At 37.9% G+C, this 20,041-nt stretch overlaps 1 protein-coding gene and 1 long non-coding RNA gene across 2 annotated transcripts in view; one reads left to right on the top strand and one right to left on the bottom strand.

Moving 5' to 3' along the window:
* Window positions 1–20,041, top strand: part of CDH20 (cadherin 20) — a 214,910-nt gene that overhangs the window by 113,345 nt on the left and 81,524 nt on the right. The window lies entirely within an intron of this gene.
* LOC112644047 (uncharacterized) overlaps window positions 17,979–20,041 on the bottom strand; it is a 71,681-nt gene continuing 69,618 nt past the window's right edge. Inside the window, exon 8 of the long non-coding RNA XR_007411934.1 lies at window positions 17,979–19,543. This is a non-coding gene — a long non-coding RNA (uncharacterized LOC112644047). The remainder of the gene's footprint in view (window positions 19,544–20,041) is intronic.

Here is a 20,041-nt window from a genome sequence, read left to right as displayed (position 1 = left end):
GCAGCCTTCCTGATGATAAGTAGAAAGCATAAAGGTGACTTTTAAGGAGATAAATTTATTCTGTCAGGGATGGAATAAAAACCTTTTGCTATTCACCTGTGACTTGAACACTCCTAAGCAATGAGTTCTTCCCTTATTTGTAACTAAATATGATCTGTCACTCAGCCTTCCCTTGCTGTCATGTGTTAAATTAAAATATATCATTAATATATACATCGCTTCTGATCCTCACATGGTTAATGGCTCTCTATTAAAAGACCAGGGAGTGTGTTGGCATCCGATAGCCAGGCATGCCGAATAATATACCATACAAATGGATAGGTGGTAGGGAACATGGTCTTTAAATTACTTAAAATAGCATAATTGTATCACCTCCATTTACAGAGAAAATCAAGCAAGGCAGTGCAAATTGTCTTGAGTTAATGGAATAATAAAGAATTCTAATGATCCAATAGAGATTTCTGGAAATAAAATCATGTAGAAATATTTGTGTTGTTTAATATGACAGCTCAGATTTTAAAACAGGAAAATATGTTAGATAATTGAACACAGAAGAGGTGTTTTCTCCAATGAGTCAAAATCAAGAATTTTGCATTCAACCCTCCATTATCTTGTTTCTAGATATGAAATGAGACTAATTTATGATATCAATTTATTTATAATTTATAAATTATATTGGCCATTCTCTCAAAGAAAACTTAGTTCAGGCTGTGTTTTTGTTGTATTACTGCCAGTGTAGATGTACTTACATTTGGTGAATACTTACTAGGTGCCAACTATTTTATTTAATCCCCACAACAAACCTTCGGAATTTATTTTAGCATCATCATCATCATCTTTTTTCAGATTGGGAAACCAAACAACATAACATCTTAGTAATTGGCTCAAAATCACCAGTAGTAGAGAGCATGGATTAGAATACAGTTGATTCTGCTTCTCAATAAGGAAAATAAGACTCAGAATAGACAACCATCTCAAAGTCAGAAGTGAAATCAAAAATCCAAAGCCCTCTTTTAAAAAAAAAATTTTATTATGGGGATACTGAAATAGACACTCAACTAAAGAAAATGGTATTATGAACCAGAACAAAAAAAACAAGACTTTTATTTCCAAATCTACAATTCTAGTTTTCCTAGAACATGTTTCATCTATGAGATAGAAATATTTATAGAAGTATTTATCTCAGAAATTTTTAATAGAAAAAATTTCAATGCTATTTTAATTTTAAAGGTAATACATGTTCAGTATAAAACCATTCATTGAAAAAGACAAGAAATAACAATTGTTGGAGAAGATGTGGAGAAAAAGGAACCCTTGTGCACTGTTGGTGGAATGCAAACTGGTACAGACATCATAGAAAATAGTATGGAGGTTGCTCAAAAAATTAAAAATAGAGTTATCATATGATCCAATAATTCCACTACTATTTACCCAAAGAATACAAAAACACTAATTCAAAAAGATATATGCACCCCTATGTTTAGTACAGCATTATTTCCAATAGCCAAAATTGGCAATTTTACAATGGCCAAGTGTCCATCAAAAATTGGCAATTTTACAATAGCCAAGTGTCCATCAGTAGATGAATGGATCAAAAGATGTGAGCTATATATACATACACATGCACACAATAGAATATTACTCAGCCATAAGAAAGAATGAAATCTTGCCATCTGCAATAACATGGATATATCTGGCGGGTAAAATGATAAGTGAAGTAAGTCAGACAGAGAAAGGCAAATACCATATGATTTCGCTCATATATAGAATTTAAGAAACAAATCAAACAACAGAAAAAAAGAGACCAAAAAAAATGGACTCTTAAATATTGAGAACAGATTAGTGGTTGCCACAGGGGAGGTCTGTGGGGGTGAGTGAAACAGATAAAGAGCATCAAAAGTACACTTATTATGATGAGCCCTAAATAATGTATGGAATTGTTGAATCATTATACTGTACACCTGAAAGTAATATAATACAGTAGGTTAATTGTGAATCAATGAAATAAGTAAAACAAAAAAGATTAAAAAGACAAAAAACATTCATTCAGAATAGAAAGGTCTGCCTAATAGCTTGTGCAATTCCTTCTAGATTTTCTCTACTCATACATACACATGTATAGAAATATAATTATTTTTTACAAGATGGAATCATACTATGTGTACTCTTAAAACCTACTAATTTTGCTCTTTAAATGTACAATGGACATATTTCCATTTAATAAACATTTATCTATAGCTTCATTCTTAATGTTTACATTGTGTTCTATTATATCAATGAACCATCATTTACTTAACCAATCCTTTGTTAATGAATATTTATGTTTTTTCAGGGTTTTGTTACCATAAAAACATTGTGGCAAATTTCCTATCTTATATATCTTTCTATGTTTGTAAAATTAATTCTTAGAAGTTCCTGGCACATAATAGGTTCTCAATAAATTTGCTGAATTAATGGATGAATGAACAGTAAAATGGCTTGGACAAAGAATTGGTAAATCTTATTGCTATGTATGGCTAAATTACCTTCTAGAAAGCAATGAATCCATCTTCTGTTATTTACATTTTGTTGTTTTAACTTTGTTTATGGTTTAAATATTTAAGGAATTTTCAAATCTTCTACTTTGTGGTTCTGTCTTAGGGGCAGTGATGTGTGGGAGTGAGATTCCAGTATCTTGTGAAAGCCAAATGGTGAATTTTCAGAAATTTTGAGAACCAGCTATAAAATGTAGCCATTATTTTAAAATGTTAACTTACAATTAAATAACTTATGTTTAAAACAGAGGTAATACTGCATTACTTCTTAATTATTTTTCTATGTTTTACTATTATCTACACTCTCAAAATCAGTTATGAGTAAGTATCGTATTGTCAACCAAGAAAAGAGGCAGAACTGAAATCAAACAAAAGTATTCATTTAGGGTCTCAGAATTATAATTGAGGGAGCATAGATTTAGGTAGCACTAAGTAGACTAGGAAGCAAAAGTTGGGGGTTTTTTAAAACAAAAGGGAATGCTTATACATGTTGTTTACAAAGAACTTTGGTTGGTGTTGGCGGCAGAAAACTAATCTTGGCTAAAAATAATTGGTTGCTACAACTATCACTAAGCAAAAGCCTGTTACTGTGACAAGTTGCAGATGTTCCTACAGAGTCCTTGGATGTTTGGCCCAGTTCACATGATTTCACTCAATGGGGACGTGCATAAAGCCCACCTCCTACAGGTCTCTCAGCTCCATTTTAAAAGCCCTTGACATGAGTGACTTCATTTATTTCATGTTTCACAATATCTGGAGGATGGAAATAATAGAGTGATATGCTACTCCGATCTCTTTCCAACTCCATGTTCAGTGACTTTATGTTGGTAGCTTGAAATTGGTCATGGTAGGAGTATTTACCTTGGAAATCAGTAGGTGCTATAAATCAGGACTTCATTTACTGTTGAAGCTGGAAGAGTTTTTAGTTTAATTAAAAATTTATATGAGGGTGAGAAGAAGTTTAACAATAAGCCTTATATCAGATTTAATGGCAATAAATCTACTGGGAAAAGAGCAGACTGAGACACAGCTCCCTATGTCAAATCACAGCTGAATACGCCTACAGATTTAAAGTTAAAAAAAAAAATCAAGAAAAGCATTATGAGAAAAACAATTGACTACATGAAATTATATTTACAATAAGAAGAATTGTGAACTTTTAAGTTGCAAGTTGTGTGCTATGCATCTTTTATATTAGTAAAATCTATAATAAATACATGTACATACATACAATACTTTTTTCAAAGAGTTGGTTGTTAAACATTTAATGGCACATTACTTTTAGGGTCATATACTGAGAAGTTTTCCCTTTATAAAAACTGAAATACCACGTGTACTTTATTTTAACCTTCTACATGCAGTCAGCTATCTCTGAAATTTGTGTTGTTTCATTGATCTTTCTGTATTTATGACCTTGGTAATGATTGAATCATACCTTTAAAATGCATTTAGACTATGTTGTATACCTGAAACTAATATGGTATTGTACGTTAACTAAGCTTCAATAAAAAATTATAAAATATATAAAATGCATTAGGTATCTGGAAAGGCAAATACACTCATGACTTTCCCCACCCCTGTCCATATACCAGATGGACTTTAAAAAACTCTTTCCAACAGTACACCAGTGACATTTCCTTTCATTCAGCTCTTATTTTATATTCATTGTTAGAATCTTATCATTTGCTTCGTATATACCCTATACATTTCTAGTCTTCATAACTCTACATATTTTATATCTTTGGTGTTTATGTACTTCATACATGGGATTTTTAATATTTTTGAAATTATCACATGAGCACTGAGTAATGTATAGAGTTATTGAATCACTATATTGTACACTTGAAACTAATATAACACCATATGTTAATTATACATACATGGAAATAAAATATATATGGAAATGAGAAAAATTATTTATCATAGATGTTATACTACTAGTTAGAATGATTTCAAAACTCTTTCTTGAAAGGGGCACCTGGGTGGCTCAGTGGTTGAGCATCTGCCTTTGGCACAGGTCGTGATCCTGGGGTCCTGGGATCAAGTCCCACATGGGGCCCCCTCACAGGGAGGCTGCTTCTCCCTCTGCCTATGTCTCTGCCTCTCTCTGTGTGTCTCTCATGAATAAATTTTCAAAATCTTAAAAGAAAGAAAAAAAACCTCTTCCATGAAAAACCAAGTTTAAAAGAATAGCTGCAAACCAATTCTAACAGGACGATGGCTGGGTCCTTGTTCAGTTTTTACCATCCTCCCGGTAATTCTCAATTTTTTCCACCTAGAAACTGGTTATGGTTATTTTCTTTAAAATTCCTTTCCTAGAGAAAGAAAAGTATGAGTTGTTAGAAGGAGAGTTCTAGAATGCCAGCATTAAAGCATGAAATGTTTTATCAGTACCAGGAATGGCCATATACAAACAAGTACAAATATGCCATCTCTAATAATTATCCTTTCTATACTGTAGAATATGAAAATAATATTAGCATTACAAACATACTAGCACTTGAATTTCTTGTATTTTTTTCTTCTACTTAACATGTTTCCCTCTTGGCTGTGACTAAAAGGCAGCACAAAGCCAAGTTTATGTCTTAACAGTTTCTTCGTTAAGATGCACACCCGATTTTACATTCTCCTTCCCTCTCCTTTTTGGTAATAGTGCCCTAATAATACATGAATATCTACTGATTTAAAAATTCAAACAAAAAAAAATTTCAGGAAGTGGTAGAAACATTTCCCCTCTTTAATATCTGGCTATGTCTAATTTTAAATTATTTTTTTTATTCTGAGATAAATACAGCCTCACATAAAGTTGTAGGAAATAATTCAGAGAGACCCTGTGTACCACTTAGCATCTCCACCATCATCCCCCATGGTAACTTCTTTTAATGATAGCACAAGATCACAAGCAGGGTATTGATATTGATACAAAGTACAGACATTTTCCATCATCAAGACCATTCCTTATGTTGCTCACTTAGAGCACATCCACTTAATCTCCTGCCTCTACCCATTCCTTAACCCCCGACAACCATTAGTCCAATCTCCAGGTCTATAATTTTGGCATTTCAAGAATGCTGTATTAACTGACTCATACAGTGTATAACCTTTTGGATTGGCTTTTTTTCACTCAGCATAATTCTCTGGAGATTCATCCACAGTACTGCATATATCAATGGTTGCATATATTATTGCTGAGTGGTATGCCATGGTATAGATGTGTCAGTTTGTTTAACCACTCACCCACTGAAGGACATCTAGGTTGTTTCCATTTAGGAATTATTATGAATAAAGCCACTACAAACATTCATGGTCCTGGGTACAACACCAGGACCATTTGCCAATCACATTATATTCAAATAACCATCCTGTAGAATCTCATATTTTATCTGTTCTTTTATTATAAGCCACCTCAAATCATCTTATAAACAGTCCAGGTAGACACGTCAATCCCACCAGAACTGTATTAACTCCATACTATGTGAACGCTGTACCAGAAGCATAAACAGCATCATCAGGGTTTGTGGGTCTCTATGTGTTAAGGCGTTGGCTGGGCAAATATAGAGGGATCATTTTCATGGTGCCTTGAAAAAGGTTCAGGTGTGTGATAAAAGAACTGAGTACTAACCCCGGCCCTGTAACTGAACTGGGGGAAGTCATTTAAACCACAGAGGACTTGCTTTCAATGCCAATGAAATCAGGAATATGGACTAAATAAATAACATGGCTTCTAAGGTTGTTTCCAGGTCCTAGTTCTATTATTTCCATTAGAAAAGTATGAGAATTCCACCAAAAGGTATGATCTGAGAAACATCATGCAAATCCAAACTGATGGGCCTTCTACAAAATACCTAAGCAGTACTCTTCAAAAAGTGTCAGTATCGTGAAAACCAAAGGAAGCTCAGGAAACTGTCACAGATTGAAGGAGACTAAAGAGACATGATAATTAAATGCAATGTAGGATCCAGGATTAAATCCTGGAATAGAAAATGGACATTAGTGGAAAAATTGGGGAAACCTAAATAAAGTCTGTAGTTAATTAAAAAGTATGATTGATGGGTAAAAGTTTTAATAGGACAGTTCGCAAGATAAAGGTTCTGGAGGCATTAATGAAATTATTTTTTGGAAAAGAGGTCAACTCTTCTTTTTAAATGTGAATATGCATATTTAAATAATCTTATAATGACACAGCTTTTGAGTAATTTATTCCATGTTTTGGGTTTCTTCGATATGCTTAATTATAAAATCAATGGACGGTTACATTATACTATTAATATTCTTTTGGCCACATTATCATCTTCTAGGAGATTCTACAAGTATATAATTAGTTGTCAAACGTGGGAATGTGGTTATGAGAACTTGAGTTAGACAAGCAAACAAATCAACCAACCCCAAAATGTTACCTTTAAGAACAAAACTCATATTTCTGTGCTAAATGGCATCAAAAAGATGCCATTTAATTTTATTCTTAATTTTATCTCAAATTAGCATTTGTTACATAACTTGTGCAGTTAATATCATCTCAATGATGAGCATTCCTTAGAGTTTTTAATGAATTACTGAAAATGTTTAAACAGACTGACATGAGTTTAAATGCTGGACCCCTCTTTGCTATAAATTACCCCGCAGAGTTCTAAAAAACGAACTACTACGACCCTATCATTTATTAAGCTTTCAGCTTGGATTGGCCCCATTCCACACTAAGTTGCTAACCTCGATCCTCTATGTATGTATGTATGTATGTATGGCGATACATAGTTCATGTAGTTCCTCTCATTTGCTCCAAGGTGGGTGTGGGATCTGAGTGGCTGTAAAATAATAAATTTTAGTGCATTCAATGATAGTAGGCTCAAACTTCTTCTTCCCTTCTTTCAGGTCATCAAATGTAAAGGATGAGTTGGCCTGGGTATTCTATGTTCTCCATAGGATTTATGGAATACCTCTCTGAAGTTTTCCCAGATCTAGTATTGTCTTTATTTGTTATTCATGGGTAATACCACTAGATGAAGAAAAAAAAATACCACTAGATGATGTACTTTTCCTATTTGGTAGGTAAGACCTGCAAACCAAATCTCTTTAATGCTTAAAAGACTCCTAATCTACTTTAATAGAGTCGCTTTTATGTTTCAAATATAAAAGCTTTTCATGTCTAACAGAATTATGTAATTACATAACACTTAAAAAACAAAAACCAGGTTCAGAAGAACATGGCTTGAGAGCAAGACAATTTTAGCCACAGGTTTCGGGTAGGAGACATTTTACAATGGAAACAGTCTATCTTTAAAAAAAGAGCCCTTTGAGGAGCACCTGGGTGGCTCAGTCAGTTAAACATCTCACTCTTGATTTTAGCTCAGGTCATGATCTCAGGGTGGTGAGATCAAGCCCCACATCAGACTCTGTGCTCAGTGGGGAGTCTGTTGCTCTGTCTCCTTCTCCCTCTGCCCCTCTCCCAGCGTGCCTAACTAAATAAAATCTTTTTTAAATTTTTTTATTAAATTTTTTTAATTTAAAAAGACCCCTTAAAAAATAAAAAAATAAAAAAAATAAAAAGACCCCTTAATAAAGCCATTTTTGGCAGAACATCTTCCAATCACAGATTCTCCCAAACAGATCCTTGCTCTCCCTGAAACTCTGTTCTTGCTTCCACTGTAGAACATCAGTCTTGTCTGCGAAGCATTCCCAGAATCTAAAAAGAGGTGGCGACCTCTGATTATCCACTGATGCTTCGGCAGTTGCCTAACCATGGCTTACTGAAATAAGCAGTGGCTGTGAATCCAGAAAACCTGGTCTGAATAGCTTAGTCTAGCATTAATAATTATAATGATAGCTAGCATTTATCCAGCATTTAAAGAGTTTTGTCAGACACTCGTCTAAGTGTTCGCTGTACTATTCTATTTAAGCTTGACAAGAATCTTGAAAGTCAGGTATTCTTATTATCCTCCCATTTTGACAGAAGAGGAAATTATGGCACAGAAAGGTTAAATTACTTGCCCAAGATATCATAGTGGCAGGGCTACGCCACGTTCAGCCACTATGAATATTACTACTCATATCCTTCCTCACGAGGTCACTTTCCCTAGGCAATTAAATTCCAGTCTGTTTCCTTATCTGCCTTTTCATTAGATGGCCTCAGAATTAATGCCCGTACCATCTACTTCACAGACTAGTTGGAAAGATCAAATATGATGGCAAAGCAATGTGTTTGGGTTTTTCTTTTCTTATTTGGGGCTGTTACAAAAAATACTGAATACTGAATGCAGAATATATAACCTATGTGGCAAGATCTTAATGTGGATGGAAGTGGAGTTCTTTCTAGAGCTAAATGAACACTGAAAACATGAAGCGGAGCTCCCACTGCAGGGCAATCTATTGCCGTTTCCTGGTCAACCTCACATTGCTGCCTCTCCTCTAACATTTTAAAATGCAGATCCTCCAATGAACAATCTGGGTTCTCAGTCAACTCTTTTTGTGAGCAAAGAAACTAGACTCCCTTCAAACGCTTGTACAAAAAACACACATAGTGCATAACACAAGTGTTTAAACAAACACAACAGAATGCCTTTCGGCTCTGCCTCTTTGCATCTTCTCTCCGTGTCTGTTTCTCTTTCCCTCTGTCAGCCCTGTTGTTGGTATCAGATCCTCTCCACCTAGCTGCCTTCCCATGCTCTAAAATCTCCTTCCTTTGTCATCCACACTCCCCCACGCTCTTAGTTTACTGTTATTATATTGAGCCAACATATTACCTATTATTTACTCTATTTCAGAATAGGCTTTTCCTTAGGTAAGAAGAATAGTGAAATATTCTAAATATCCATTTCAAAAAGAATTCCAAAATACCTTAGGTTGTCAATGATTTATTTAGCCCTCAATTCTGATTTATTAGGTCCATTCCCACAATATTTGGGGATGAGGGGGGCCAGGAAAGTAGCCCATCAGAGACATCTTGGAAATTATCTTTCCACATGACGCCTACCAAAGCCCCCTCCCTTTCAGAGCAAAGCATCTGGGTCTGAACTCTGCCAGATGAGAGGCAAAAAATTGTTCTCCACAAACCTCTTTGATTCTGCATACATCAATAGAGCCGCCCTCGGGCTTGAAGAATCAGGCTGAGAGGCTCATGATGTCTGTAACCTGTGATTCCTTCAGGATCCGAACAGAAGCGAAAGGGCCCATATGCAGTAACTTAACTTGAAGGTAGACTGTGCATAAGCATCTGAGACCCGAAGTCAGCCCTGCAATGGTATGTGAATTAATGAAGCCAAATTAGCCTGGGATTTGTGTTTGTTGTGTGGGAAGGTGATGGCAGAGCAAATCTTCCAAATTTAAGTATATTTTATGTTAATTGCATAAAGTAGCATAGATTTGTTGCTTTAAATCTCATCCACTGGGAGCTGGAATTGGGCTTGTTGATTTCTTTTATTATCCACTAAAATGACTCCAGTCCTTGTTTGTATTTACTTGAGAAGCACAGATCTATTTCAGAATTGCTTTACAACTTTAAGTGTTTTAAGAAACTTCTTTTTAATACCATCCAGTTAATTGTACCATGATAGCTCCTAAGTGGAACATTATATCTATCAGTCTTAAGTGCTGCTGTGGATATAATAGCTTCGGTCATATTAGTATAATCTCTTTTATTTAGAGCACTTGGAAAGCTAAAAATTAAATATGCCTCAATCTGCTATCATTCTATTACTTACCTTAGTGCTAAGTAAATACTAATAAAACTCTATCACCTCTGATACAATTATATTCTGAATTCTTTCATGATGGAATGCAAGTTCATTGGAGACAGACATCTTCCCTTGTTTCCCCTCTCCCTACACAGTTAGAAATGTTTCCCCTATAATGGCAAGTTTCTGTGTGCACTGATTTTTTAACTTAATTTGTGCACTTAGTGGGGGGAAAGAAATAAAGCAGAGAAAGGGGAAATGGTGGAATTACATCCATGTGCTAAATCCTAATGCATTTAACATATCAAGCCCAGAAATTTCTAAGTTCTGAGAGAGATAGGGCCAGATAGAGCCACAATTCCTAAAGGAGGACAACCTCCTTGTTACTCTAATTGTAGTCCAACACTTAGCATCTGTTTGCAGCACCTACAAGCTTTTTCAGCAATGCAAAAGCTCAAGCCCCACCCCAGGCTACTGGGTGTCTCTGTAGTGTCTGCACTACTGAGACTACTGTCTCAGTAGTGTCTCAGGTGTCTGCACCTGAACCAGACCCTCCACGACTCCTATGCATCATATGTACTTGAGAGTCTGAGAAGCCTTGTTTGTACTCAGCCCAGAGCCTCCACTGGAAAGATGGGAAAGTCCATACTAATTAACATCAGGAATACTCTAGTCATTCCCCACAGCAGACAATGGTGCTACACTCCAGTCATTCCCCTCAGCAGACAGTGGTGCTATAGAGATCATAGAAAGTACAAAGCTGCAACTCTTTAAAAATCAAATCAGCCACTGAGATCTGGTGGCAGGAGAGATAGAGACAGGGAAGCAGGGAAGTGTCACACACTTAAGCCCAACTATTGAAAGAAAAAGCTCTTGTTGGAACCATTCTACCCTCCTCTCTGCGTGATGTTATTGGATTTGATTTCCTTTCTTCTAGAGAAGGACAAATTGGGAAAAAAAAAAAAAATGACCTAAATTCAGTATTCCATCCAGATGCTTTCAATTTGGCAAGCGGGAAGCAAGTTTTGCATGGAGACTGAGCTCACTGAAAGGGATTAGAATTTTGAGTTGGAAATTCCAAAGGCATTTTAAAGTCAAGAAACTGTTTAGGAAAAGAATAAATACAAGCAACCTTGATATAATTCTGCAATGATATTCACATCTCAGAGTCAGTCATCTTAGGGGACCTTTGTAACTACTCTGGGGACCTTTGTAACTACTCTTCCCGGCACTGAGTTCAAAACAACAGACTGATGCTAACTTTCATTCAGACAAGAGACAAAACGTAGTAGGATCCTGAACACACCTCATTTAAGAGGAGGAGCCAGTCACAGAAAACTTCTGCATACAGGGAGGTCATAAGGTAAACAAGGAGCTGTCACCACAAAGGCTCTGCTTACCCAGCTAATGGTGTCTCAGAACTGGCTTCCCTCTCTGAGTCTGACACAGACCTGGCCTTCACACCTGGCAGCCACCCATGGGAGTGACGTGGGCAGCAACACCAGACTTCCCTGAAGGTAATCTGCAGGGCAGACTGCCTCTGGTCTCAAAATAGGTTTGAGACTTTGGCATCCCTTGACCATATAGTCTAGTATTGCATTAGCTATTTTGTTGAGTTTTCTTTTTCCTTAGCCATTTGTGTTGTTCTCATGTTTTGCCACTTCTTTCAATAAGTAATATCTTAGACACCACCAGCCGCTAACATCAGACAATATTTAAATACTTGTTTTTCATTTTTCTCAAATAGTTCATTGGTTTAGGAGTAAATACACTTTTTGATATTTTTTAATCAAAATTATTTAGACTATCTCAGGTAAGTGCTAACGAGGTGTAGGACATCGTTAACTTACATTGTTTTCTCTAAGGTACACAAATGAGGTTTTTAATTCTAAAAGAAAAATAGCAGTTTCATCATTTTATGAAAAGGTAAATTTGAACCACAGCATATACAGATCATATAAAAATTATGCAAGTGCCTATACGAACGAGCAGGGGATTTGAATTTAGTATTAATTGGGAAAATGTTTTAGTTTCTTTAATGACTCTAATGACTATTCCATCTCAAATAGTGGTATATGAAACTAATGACCCTATTTAAAATTAGATCAAAATTACTAATTATAGAAAAATATTTAAGCGTGGTATATTAGCTTCCTAGGCTGCCATAACAAACTAGATGCCTGAGAACAACAGAAATTTACTATCTCACAATTCTGGAAGCTAGAAGTCCAAAATCAAGGTGTTGGCAGAGCCACAGTCTTCCATGTCACTAGAGGAAAACTCTTCTTTGCCTCTTCCAGTTTCTGGTAGCCCCAAGAGTTTGTTGGCTTTATAGCAGCCTCCACATCCTCATGACCACCTTCTCTCTGTGTCTGTGTCTTCTCTTTTCTTATAAAGACATCAGTCATATTGGATTAAGGGCCCACCCTAATGGGCGGATCTTAACTTGATTATATCTGTTAAAGATCTCATTTCCAAATAAGGCCATATTCACAGGTTCCAGGGGTTAGGATTTTTTTGGAGGGGGACACAATTCAACCCATACCATGTGGCTAGGATTTTCTCAGTGAGGGAATGTAGACTCTAACTTTACCAAAATCATAGTATCATTCTGTTTCTGCTCCAAAAATTCTAACTTCTTTTCAAGTGCCTTCACAAAACAAAGGAACAGTCAGAAATCACGCAACAGTTTCTAATGTAATGTGTCAACAAGTATTTGATAAAGTATTTGATACAGTTCCTCTTAGAAAAGAGAAAAGGGCATCCAAAGCATGTCAGAGATAGGAGCTGATGACTTAAGACCCCCTGAGATTTTCGAGAGACTCATCTCCCTGGGTGGCACAGGTAATGTGCCAAAGAAAACAAGGTAATGATAAGTTCAAAAGATTCATCAAGGGGAAGAGATAGAAGATGTCCTAAAGTTACTTACTCTATAAATAATTTAGCATGACAAATCTTTGATACCAGTGAGTATTTAGAAAACATAATCGATGCTAAGTTATGATGTACCATTCAGCACCTAACAGATTATAGTAAACAACTGTTGTTACAGTCTGTCCCTGACTTTCTTCTCCAGACTTTGGATATGCCCACCTTCCCCTTGGGGTACCACTTCAAGGTCTCTTTCCATTGTCTCTTCCCCTGTGCGAGCTCTCTTTCTCTCCCTTGTAAGCACTCATAGGTACCTTCACAGGCACCTCTCTGCATCAGTCCTAGTCCTGCTCTCTGGCTTCCTCTAATCTCAATGCCCACTCCCTACTCCTATGCTGGTATCTTTGATACACATCCATGCTTCTCAAACTTGAACGTGGGATCTTGTTACAATGCAGCCTCTGATTCAGTATATCTGGGGAAGGGCCATCCTCTGTTTCTAACAAACTCCTGGGCAATGACCACACCACTGGCCCATGGACCACCCTGATGGATGGCCCTCCAAGGCCCTCTCTATAAGCCCTACCACCTGCCCCAACAGAGCTTCCCTTCCTCATCAAGGGCTCATACTTCAAAATAATTTTTTATCACTACCACCCACCTCCTCTCATCAGCTCCTGTCACCTCAAGCACATCTCAGGTACTCAGATGATAAAATAACCCTACTGAAGAATGAAATAAGATGCACTCTCCCTACTGCTCCCCCCGTCCCCCTCCCAGAGATTTTCCTTGGTGGTTTGTATGAATATTTTAACCAAGTAGTTTTCAGGGCACCTGAGTGGCTCAATAGTTGAGCATCTACCTTTGGCTCAGGTCGTGATCCCAGGGTCCTGGGATCGAGTCCCACATTAGGCTCCCCATAGGGAGCCTGCTTCTCCCTCTGCCTATGTCTCTGCCTCTCTCCCTGTCTCTCATGAATAAATGAATAAAATCTTTTAAAAAATAAATAAACAAACCAAGTAGTTTTCACTTGAAGTGTCAACATAGGTACATTTTTCTGGGACATGGAGTCAAGATTGTTATCAGACTTTCAAGTAATTCTCTACTCCCTTTACTTTAGGTAGTAAAATATCAGGTACTGTCAATAAACATATTTTGAAGGGCATAGGAGGGGTGTGGAGGGGCCTCCTCTTCAAGCACACCACCTGGCTTTCTTCCTTTCACTTCATGAGACTATTCATGGGAGAGGAAGAGCAGAGCTGAGAACTACAGCAGTTTCCTATTCACACTCCCTCAAACTCAGAGAAGGAGCTGCTTTGGGTTGTGTTTCCTTATATTCAAACAGAATTCCAGTCTGCAGGCTGGAGCACAACTCCCAGCCCTTAGTGAAACCTGAAGGGGAGACAAGATACAGAAGGAAGCAGCCATGTCTTCATTGCATCCAACTGTAGCTAAGACTGTAGGGCCCAGGAAGTCCAAATTCTCAAACTGGGGAGAAGGCAGAGGATCCTGGACCACTGGGAAAATATATGCTTCTGACAAAGAAAAGAATCCTGGGTCTTCCAAAGGACCTGGATGTGTAGCCTCTGCTTCCTCCAGCCACGGTGGACCCTGGAAATGCCTTGTTTAGCTACATATTAAATGAGATAACATATGTAAAGCACCCAGCATGGAGCCCAGCAGATATTAAGAGTTCAATAAATATTAGTTCCCTTCCCTATTAAAAGTAACACCAGCTACACGGTTTATGTGATTTGCTCGCCGTTATTACCATACAGCACAGTGAGAGGCGTGCATAATTAAATATGTACCACTACGGTAATTTCGGTTTTTTAATTTTATTGATAACATCATTATATGCTTTATATAAGCTCAGAGTTTTCTGCTTAGCCAGCATGGTCAACTATCCTAACTTTCAAAAAAAAAAAAAAATGCAAAGGACTTTTCTGAGGGAAGAACGAAAAACAGTTTACTGGTTTAACAAGGTAAAACAAGTTTAACATCTTCCTGCAGGGTGAAGTGTCACCTTCCTCATGGATCTTCTTGTGCTAACGCAGTTGCAGCCCTCAACCCTGATACTCCCCACCAGCTCCACACAACACCCCTCCCTCTGTCCTCCTTATACAGCAGCAAAGACCAGGCAATCTCCAGGGATATCTCCTACCATAGATGCTCTGATTCACACGCTGTTCGACCCTAGCAGTTTGGCAACACCAGCCAGGGCATGAAGCACACAGGAGCTGACTGTTGCCTGGCAAAACTATCCTCATTCAGGTCCCTGCTGGCACAAAGGGAATGTGGGTGGTGCCTTGACACCACATGGGAGCTCAAAGCAATCACACCCATTTATCGACATCTGGGACCAGGAGGAAATATCGGCACCAGAGTGAAAAAGAGCCAGAGCCCTCCTACTTGAAAGCAGACACTCATGAACCAAGCACAGAGCTGAAGTTGAAGTTGAGGTTGTAATGAAAGCTGCTGGAACCTCCATCCTGGGCTGGATGTGAATTGCTAAAATGTCTATGGAACCACTGAACCTATTTAGAAAATCCTCAATGGCATTTACCACTGTAGGACACTAATTCTGATTTGTAACTAACTTTAGGAAATTATAATATCTACAAATGGAATCAATCATTTCAAAATAAGCCTTGTCACAGCAGACAACTTCAATTCCTAAGTAAATCTTAAAGAAGATGTCATCATGATGCTCACTGGCCTGGCCTGGTTGCCCAAGAACATCACCTGATGTTTTTTAAAACTGAAGTTGAAAATCGGGTCATTGTCAACAGGCTCTGGCACTCATTACTCTCCACATGTGTACTCCTACAGCTACTAAATAAACAAGGCATAAAAAACAAAGAACACCAAATCTATTAACCGTACTCATCCTTTAGCCTGCTGACTTCTCTCAACCATAAATCTGCATCTGATAGTTACAGCTGCCATTTTCCTACAAAGAATGGCACAACCCCATCTTCTGGCTGTGTGGACCTTTTGCTAGTAATGCACAATATTTTCCATCACAGTAAAGAAAATAAAACATAAATGGCTATAAGAACCTGGATTGTTCAGTTACCAGGTTTGCAAGAGTAACTGACATCTGATTTCCAAAACATCTTTAAATTTTCATATTTTAGAAATAAAATTATACTTAATGTTCAGAAAAAATTAATGGCCTGGAATTTTGTTATCAAATCAGGTGAATTTTAATGGCTCATTTTAAAAATTAACATTGAAATAAAACGAGAAATTTGAACAGCATATTAGATCAAAGCACCCAGAAAACAGATGGAAGGTGATGTTTGAGGGCAAAGTCAATAAAAACTATCCTCATTCTAATTCTACAGAAAAATCTCAGTAACCCACCCACATACATGAGGATCTGCCCTAAAAAGCAGGTGTACTCATCACTTACACAATACAAAGCTGAATAAAGACATATTCCCTAGGAGCAGCAAGCAGTTCTTTTCACCATTTGAAGAGTAATGAATCACTTTTTGAAATAAATACAAATACAAGATTCACAATCTGTAAACAACTCTGAGTAACTGTCTACCCATATTAAAAAAAAAAAACCTCTATCCTTGTTATCTTAAAACATTCAAACTTATTTCCCAACATTTACAAGAGAAATTTTGTTTTATTTAAATGCTGTATCATGGTATGCTTCTTAAAAAATTAGTATTCATAAATCCTTCCATGAAATGTTCTAATCATGCAAAGTTACAGAATATGTAGCTCATGACATCACTGCCATTATCCCAAGGCCATCTTGTTATGACTCTACCTTCTGCAGGTCATCATATTAATAAAGGTGCTCATATTAATAAAGGTGATCAAAACAATTGAGGGGGTGGGGAAGAGGATTAACTCTATGAAAATCTCAAAGCTATTTTTCCCACAACTTGAGGCCAGTTTTCCATGAGACAGACATAACTCCTACTAGTAAAGTTTTGGTCTGACAGAACCAAAACTGGTTTCCTCAAGTTAGTTTTTAGGAAAAGGGGGAAATGAGTGCATGATTACGGTAGCACTTCACGATATCCAAAGACAGGAGGCTGAGACAGCTCAGCCTCCCAAGAGAAAGGCCCTGTGCCTTTCTTGAGTCTCTCTCTTCCCTGCCAGTCTTCCTTTGCACAGCCTCTGCGGGATACAGCATCCTATTCCTCCCTGCACATCCCAGGTCCACATCCCCAGAAAACAGAAGGTATTTAGCCTACCTTGACTCAAACAGCTTCAGCCTGGGAGAGGGACTTAGCCTTTTGTTATGAACAAGTCCACAGAAGGGTCCCAGGCTTTGAGCCAGGGACAGTTCTTAAACAAGACAGACATATGCTACACAGGGACCCTAAAAGACATCTGGGGCAGTCTTGAATAAGAGGTGCCATACATAATGGTGAGTCTGCCATTTGGGAGACACATTGCTAACATTTCCTTGTCAGATTCTACTGTTAGAATTATGTGCGAATTATTTCATTGGAAAATATGCTTCTCATTTTTTCTATATTTGGAGAGACTTTTGTGGCATAATTTTCCTTTCTCTCCTCTTGAGAACCTGACAGTTTCTACACAGACACAGTGAAGAAGCATGTTTATGGTGTTTTGGTCTGTTTTGTTTTTGCTTTTTTGTTTTTTCAAAAAAAAAAGTCAAGAATAGTGTGTCCTTTTGACAGGCAGAACATTACAACTCATCTACAAGTGTCCATTTTCTGCTATCTACCAAATATAGGACTTGCAACTTCAATGCCTTTAGGGAAATATCCACTCCTAACTAAAAACGGATATGAAATCCCAAGTTGGATAGATTAATTGCCCCTCCTCCACCCCAAAGAAACTCAGAAAAAAAGATGCAAACAACTATGAGAAAAGGCTTTATAGTTTGTACCAACCATAGGAGTATTGTCTTTTCTACTTTTGGAAAGAATTAAACTTTACTGAGCAGCTATTTATGTTTTTCATACACTATGCTTTGCATATTGCAAACAGGAGATGATTTCATCCTTACAGCAACCCTGTAACACTATAGATTGGAAAAACCCTCTAAGTCTCAGAAAGATGAAATAATTTGGGGGGGGGGGATATCAGAGGTAAATGTAAACCAATCTGCCTGTTCCCACGGCCGTGGTGTTTCTCCCAGTAGTACTAATAGCTAATATTTATTAAAGACACTGTGCCAAGGTCATTCAATGACTTAGGCAGCAGATACACAAACCAGCTACCATCAGCTCCATTTCTTTTTATTTCTTTTTTAGATTTTATTTATTTATTCATGAGAAACACACAGAGAGAGGCAGAGACTCCGGCAGAGGGAGAAGCAGGCTCCCCGCGGGGAGCCCAATACAGGACTCGATCCCAGGACCCCAGGATCACGACTTGAGCCAAAGGCAGATGCTCAACCACTGAGTCACCCAGGTGCCCCCCACGCCCATCAGCTCCATTTCGTACACGTGGACAGAGAAACACATAGATGTTTAGTGTTTGCCCAAATTAAACGGTGGAGCTGAGATTAGAACCCAGGCGATCCGGTTGCATGTCACATCCAGTTGCCTCCTCTGGAGAATCCGATCATGTAGACAGCATACAGCCCTCCTCAGTGATCGCTCTCATTATTAAGTTGATAGGCCGTAATTGTGTCTGTGAGAACAGCCATGATTCCATCAGAAGTTCAAAGTAAAACAGAGTTAAAATTACATAGCTCACCTTTTCATCACATGTGTGCAGGATGGAAACGACCGTCTTGGTAGGCAGGATTCTCCGATCCTTATTTCACCCTAAAGCAGCTCTTTTTCCTTACATCTTCTAAAGATTCAAGACATCAAGACATGCTAAAGGTTTTACGGGTGAGGGCAATCGCTTCATTTGTGTGTAGGGGTGCATGTGCATGCACATGCGTGTGCACGTGGGTGGGGGTATGTGTTTGGGGAGGAGGAGAGCACAGTAGTAAAGAATACTGGTGACTCTCTTCTAAAAATGTTCTTTTCCTTACCTCTCCTTTTAAAGATAAGCGTATGCGGTGTCTCTGCCAGGAGACCTTAATGGACTGCTTTCCTCCAGTAGCTTCTTTTCCCCCTGCTTGCTCCATTAAAAGTCTTCTGATTTCAAATCACTACAGCGCAATTGGCTTAGATAATGTACTGTCATCCACACCTCATACATCGTGTCCAGGGGACTCGCCTTACAGTAAGCATCACTTCAATTGCAAGGAGCTGGCCATGAGCCATGACCTGTGGGGGCCCCCGGTGGCCATTTATTGTAAACTATAGCTTCTGGGTGATGCTAATGAAGTTCTTCAAGAAGTCACATTTGCATGACTTCACATTTTTGTCTCCTTTAAAACTGCTAATAAAAGGCTGGCAAACATGTTCTTTATCATTCGTTACCCCATTTTCTTCATCTCTCTGTACAAGGGAAACCACTTCCATGCATCACAGTGTATCCCTTCATGACCACCAAAAACCAAACACCTCCCTGAAAAAAAAATCACAAAAACGTAATGTGGTAACTGCCTCCAAATCTGGAGCTTTATATGCAAACTGTTTATGACATTTACAAAACTGGGAAGAAACTGCAATGGCACTGTGCTTCTGGAAGGATAAGGCCAATTTCAGAATCCAATTTTTAAAAGGAAATGCCATGTTTGTTTCATGTCAGCCTCTGCTTCAGACCAGGAAAAAAAAAAAAAAAAAACGGTTTTGCCGAACAAAGCAAAAACCGTTGGTCTGGCTAGTTATTTCCAAGCAAAGCAGAGGGCAGATGGAAAGCCATTCAGTTGGCTGTAGCCCCTTGTCTTGTCTACTTCCAGTTGTTTTGGAAGCAGCTGAGCAAAGCTTAACCCCATTGAATGGGGGCTCTCACTCCCTCTCTCTTGCTCTCTCTCTCTCTCTCTCATACACACACATACACACACACAAATGTTTATTTAAATAGCAATATTTTTAAAAATATAGGCTGGGCTGTCACACAGAC

Source organism: Canis lupus, chromosome 1 (assembly GCF_003254725.2).
Source record: "Canis lupus dingo isolate Sandy chromosome 1, ASM325472v2, whole genome shotgun sequence".
NCBI lineage: Eukaryota > Metazoa > Chordata > Mammalia > Carnivora > Canidae > Canis > Canis lupus.
The sequence above is the reverse complement of the archived record's forward strand: the minus strand, read 5'-3'. Positions and strand labels throughout refer to the sequence as shown.